This window comes from Ambystoma mexicanum, chromosome 6p (assembly GCF_040938575.1).
Source record: "Ambystoma mexicanum isolate Mex_15411 chromosome 6p, UKY_AmexF1_1, whole genome shotgun sequence".
NCBI lineage: Eukaryota > Metazoa > Chordata > Amphibia > Caudata > Ambystomatidae > Ambystoma > Ambystoma mexicanum.
In genome coordinates, this window is record NC_090935.1 from 87,153,121 (window position 1) to 87,159,120 (window position 6,000).

General features: G+C 46.3%; 1 protein-coding gene across 1 annotated transcript in view; it reads right to left on the minus strand.

Moving 5' to 3' along the window:
• LOC138511224 (vomeronasal type-2 receptor 26-like) overlaps nucleotides 1-5,744 on the minus strand; it is a 439,931-nt gene extending 434,187 nt beyond the window's left edge. Inside the window, exon 1 of the mRNA XM_069626761.1 lies at nucleotides 5,185-5,744. The gene's annotated coding sequence lies outside the window, so the exon portion shown is untranslated. The remainder of the gene's footprint in view (nucleotides 1-5,184) is intronic.
• Nucleotides 5,745-6,000: the final 256 nt, after the last annotated feature.

Genomic DNA, 6,000 nt, shown 5'->3' on the forward strand with positions numbered 1-6,000 from the left:
CTTGAAGGATTCTTCATTTATTTGGAACTTTGCCTGCTCTGGTCTTCAGGCAGCACTATGCCAGTGTAGCCCTCTCCCGGGCAATACAGAGCAGCTTGACTTCCAGCAATCACAAATACACCTCCATACCCTGGGTGATGCAGATGTACTTCTTGGGCTCAAGATGTCCAGGCACTCCTCTTCTGGACCCATGAAGATCACTTCTCCGGGTGGCAGGCACACAGGACTGGCTTTCAGGATACTTCGGATGAAGAGCAGCAGGTGCGCGATGCATCTTCATAGCTACGGGAAGAGGTTGTTTTCCCAGGTCCTCTCTTCGTCAGTCCTTGGATAAGCAGAGCAGCCTTTGGATTCCTTGAGGAATTGCAGCAGCAGACCTCTTCCTCCAGCTGGATCCATGATACAAGCATCTTCAGACTTTAGCGTCTTGCTTCAGGCTTCTGACTTCAACTTTTGAATCAGGAGGTGAGTGTGGGGTCCCTTGTTATACAAAACACTCCCCATTCACTCAGCCTGAGCCAGGCGCAGCCGGCCAATCGCACACAAGTGCATTCATGCAGTCAGCACCCAATCAGGCTCACGGGCATTAAGGCCATTCATCAAAAACAGACACCCAAAACATAGGATGTGGATTGTAGTCTACTCCCCAGCCTTTCAGAACTCTCACTGCATTCATTCCATTTTCAGTCAGGGCTGGTCCAGGCATTGTGTCACACAATCAAAACCAGCCCACCACAAGACAGAATGTGAATTGTCTCCCCACTCCATTCATACATGCCCCACCCCAGGGGTCGACCTTCAACAAGAAGTCCCTCAGAAGGCTCCAGCTAGTCTGGCATGGGCTTCCCTGAGGACCATATACGGTCCTCACACCCAACAGCCACTCAGGGAAAGGAAAGCGAGCAAGGGCTTCTCAGGACTTTGAGAAACAAGGGATAAAGCAGTGAGAACATGATTGAACAGGCGGAGAGGAACTGAGAAGACATGAGTAGGCTGGGATTGCCAAAGCAGGGTAAGGTGGCTCACAGAGATAAGGCAACCAGGCAAGGAGGGTAGAGGAGGAAAAGACAGGATATTCAGGGGTTGTATTCCTCGAACTTTGTCGATGGAAAGGGACAGGCCCTAGGGATAAGTAGGTTGTTAGCAGGTGGATGTGGCGACTCCATGATCCACCTCAAGCCAACAGAGAAATGAAAGCTATATCATCAGTTGGTCGAGGGGACAACAATACTTACCTAGGGAGTTTTGTTAAACCAGGACAGAAAAAGGGTTTGGGAACCTATGTGGAACATGCAACTACCTACTGAAAGTATTGCAAGGGTATAAGAACCCATGGAAAACCCAAATCCACACTGGGAGGTGAGAATGTTTCACACCCATTATGAGAGACTAGACTTTGGTTTCATTATTCTGTTGCATCCATTCTGTTTATCAGCTTTTTGGGTAAATAAATACTGTGAACCATGCTCACTGAGTGCAGTCTCTGTGGGCCTTTTGAATATACCCAGATATAATATAACAGGATAGAACATCATTTTGAGAATATACATCTTTGGTATGTGAATTGGAACATTAAAGAATATGTATATGTAGCAGTTATCAAGAGGTCACCTTTCAATACCACCACTGATAGATATTTGAGTTTGTGCCCATCCAGTGTGAAGGGGTGACCCACCAGTGTTTCAGTTTTGTGGTTTGAGGTGTTGTTATTTTGACTTATACCGCACACCACTACCACCCGGGGGTAGTTTCCAGGCGCTCACGTGGCTCTGCAAGAAAGAGGACGGGGTTGGTTAGTGAGGGCAGAGGGATAGGATAGGTCCAGAACCAGAAGAAATTGGTGTCTGTGTTTGCTGGGTTGCAAATGGGTAATTTGTGTGCACTGGCTTGTTGTATCCATAAGGATGAGACCCAATGCCTGGGTTGTTTGTTGTATGTGAATGTCTGTTATTTCGGGTGTGCGACTGTGTGTTTTTTGTGTAAATTGGCTGTTATTTAAGGTTGTGGTTGAGCACACTGGCTTGTGTATCTGTAAAGGTTAGGCCCAGTGCCTGGGTTGTTTGTTGTAGGTGAATGTCTGTTAAGTTGAGTGTGTATTTGTGTGTTTTATGTGTACATTGGCTGGTGATTAAGGTAATGGTACTGCATGCTGGCTTGTTCTGTCCGTAGGGTTATGGTCCAGTACCTGGGATTGTTGTTGTTGGCAAGCGTTAGTTATGTTGGGTGTGTGTTTGTGCGTAGTTTGGTTAGCCCATGGGCGTGTATTGTACAAGGGATGTGTGTAGGATGGGTGAAGGAGTGGGGGGGTTAGGTACTCTCAAAGTTTTTCTCAGTTGCTAATCTTCAAGATGTTATCTAAGTTCGATGCATGGCTAACCTTCACAATTCTACGTAAATGTGAGGCACGGGTAATCTTCACAAATATATCTAAATATGACGCATGTTTATTCTTCACAATTCTATCTAAATGTGACACATGACTAATCTTCACAAAGCTAATGTGACGCATGTTTAATCTTCACAAATCTATCTAAAAGTGACGCATGGCTAACCTTCACAAATCTATCTAAATGTGACGCATGGCTAATCTTCACAAATCTATCTAAATGTGACGCATGGCTAATCTTCACAAATCTATCTAAATGTGACGCATGGCTATTTTTTTCATTTCTATCTAAATGTGATGCATGGCTAATCTTCCCAATATGTCTATTGTAACACACTTCCTGCCCCCAAAATACAATTGGGCGCAACACATTTTGTTTCCCGCAATATGCATCTAAATGCTGCATGACGTCTCCGCCCTAGTATACATGTAGGTGCAACACATCTCCTTCCACAATTCAGTACAATTGCTATCTATAGAGCATATCGCAATGGCTGACACTCAACTCAGAGTCTAACTATATTAGCACCGTTTACATAGTGGTAGTATTGTAAGTGTGGCTGGGTTTCTGGAGCACAGTAATGTTTGTGCTTCCTGACCTGTATTGCCGTACGATGGCTGTGGGTGTGGCAATGTTCAACACAAATTAGCGGAACACAATGGCTAACTATGGGGCGCAGCACAGTTATATCTCAGAGAGCAGCAGGGGAATATAACTAGGCTATACCAAGAGTTTGGCTGTGAAGTATGGTTACTCTACGTAATTAAGGCTCCATCTACAGTATAGCTATTTTACACACTTAGACTGAGTGCCAAAATGGCTAATTTACACAATTAGGCTAGGTGATAATAGAAAATAAGAGTGGTGTGGTTTTACTGGAGAAGACTAATAGCTGTAGTCCCTGCCCACACCACACTTACCTTATCTGTCACTGTATGTTGTCTGAATCATGTGTCTCAGGCGAACACTGGCAAACATGGAGTGGAGTTGCTTAGATGGTAGCTGCCCTTTGCTGTGTGGCCCTTTGCCTGGGCAAGGCAGCATGGAAGGGCCTCTGAAATGCTGCTGTTGCAACCACAGGTGGGAACAGAGCAATGAGAACCAGAAGAATGGGTAGGTTAGGAGTGGGGAGGGAGGGTCAGAAGATGGATGAAGGTGAATGCCTTTCCTTTCCTGGACCAGCTCACAGTCCGGCCACATTGAGCCATTTATCAGAGAAAAACTCAGAATCTAAAAATAAGCGTGAAGTCTGTGTTCCAATCATTTCAAATAGCTTACAGCGCCCAGGTTCAATAAATCTAGAATGAGGGGCTACCTATTTTCCTACCGGCCGACACAATTGTGGCACTATCGAAGTGAAACAAGAACTTCAACCCCCTTGACTTTAAAAAGCAACTGCGCAGCTGGCATGTAAATAGAGAAACTACCACTTCTAATTCATGTCATGCCACTGAACGGTCCTTCAGCACCCAGAGGCTACTCCTGAGCGGTGGCAGTTGTTCTGCATTTGCTCTTAAACATAGCATGACATAACATGGCATTAATAGATTTGTACTGACAAAATATGAATACATTCCTCTGATTCAAGCAGGTTTTGCCAGGTGTACTTACGCATGGCAGAAACATGTAACTTAGGAGGTGGGAACGTACACTTGATTCATGAAAAGAAATACGTCTGATGATTGTGTTCACGGAGGAGTGGGGAGGGAGGGTCAGAGTATGGAAGAAGGTGAATGGGAAAAGGTATACGTCTAATGATTGTGCATGAATAACATGTCACTGGGGAGTGGGGAGGGTGGGTCAGAGGATGGATGAAGGTGAATGGGAAAAGATATACGTCTGATGATTGTGCGTGAATAACATGTCACGGGGGAGTGTCAGAGGATGGATGAAGGTGAATAGGAAAAGGTATACGTCTTATGATTCTGCATGAATAACGTGTCACAGAGGAGTGGGGAAGGAGGGTCAGAGGATGGATGAAGGTAAATGGGAAAAGGTATACGTAAGATGATTGTGCATGAATAACATTTCACAGAGGAGTGGGGAGGGAGGGTCAGAGGGTGGATGAAGGTTAGTGGGAAAAGGTATACGTCTGATGATTGTGCATGAATAACATGTCATGGGGAGTGGGGAGGGAGGGTCAGAGGGTGGATGAAGGTTAGTGGGAAAAGGTATACGTCTGATGATTGTGCATGAATAGCATGTCATGGGGGAGTGGGGAGGGAAGGTGAGAGGGTGGAAGAAGGTGAATGGGAAAAGGTATACGTCTGATGATTGTGCATGAATAACATGTCATAGAGGAGTGGGTTGGGAGGGTCAGAGGGTGTATGAAGGTGAATGGGAAAAGGTATACATCTGATGATTGTGCATGAACAACATGTCACAGAGGAGTGGGGAGGGAGGGTCAGAGGATGGATGAAGGTGAATGTGAAAGGTATATGTAATGATTTACATGAATGTCTTTTCATTGTGCACATTGTTTCAGGTTGGTTGTGTGTGATGTCATGAGGATTGGAACTTGGTGGCGGGTGGAAGGTTGCAAGTGAAAGGTTCCAGTGCGGACCGTTAGAGTCGGGTTGACGATGGGGGCCGGTGGATGTCACTAAACTGAGTCTGAAACTGTAACTTAAATATCAACTTGCACTAATATCTAATAAAGGTGCTTCAAACATAAGAGACTATAGACGATTACCTGCGTGTGACAGACTTCCTTACATTGGCGACGAGGATGACTTTCATTCACCTACAGCGACGCAAATGGAGACGAAAAATGGAGAAGATGGAGAGTGCCGACAACCTGAAATGAGAGGAAGGTGGCAGGTGGTAGTCAGCAGGCAGCAGCAACCGGGCACAAAAAGAAGAGGTTCAGCTCCAGGAAAGGGGTTGCAGTCGGCCGAAGTGCTGAGACTCCACAGGGCAGGCACAGAGGAGTACTGAGGACAGAGACATCCACCAGCTCCCCCCCTCCTTGGTGCCCCAGGTGAGAGCGGACAGAGCGAACGGGACTTATAATTAAATACAAGTCATTGTGCAGGGTCGGCTGTGAAGAATGAACATTACAGCCAGCTGTAAAAGGCGCTGAGAGTGTGGCGCGTTTAAGCCACTGGGGGACCGCCTCACACGAACAAAAGTATTTCTGAGTGAGCTTGTATGTAATGATTGTGCTTGGGATGATCCAGGCGATGTGATAGAGCCACCGAACTATACGTGGACTAAGGTGTCCTCACAACTACACCAGGGGTGTACAGGAAGCCATACGTGGACTAATGTGTCCTCACAACTACACAAGGGGTGTACAGGAAGCTAATTTGGCGGTTGGAGCACGGAGCTCTGTGTACCTGGATGATCGCAGTGAAAATGATGATGTCACAGAGCGTGGTGTTGCCGTCGGGGCGGTCGGAGGACACCAAGCAGGTCCTTTCTTCTAGCGAAGGGAAGATCGCTGTGCTGGGTAAACGGAAAGGCGTTGTGGGATTAAGTGAGTTTCCTACGGACTCGGATCGCGTTAGTTCTGCGACACAGGCAAGTGAGTTTGCAAGATTGGAAGGCACGCCAGCGAGAGTGAAAGTCTGGAAGAATTCAATATGGAAAAAGGATTCAGTTGGCTGGTGAT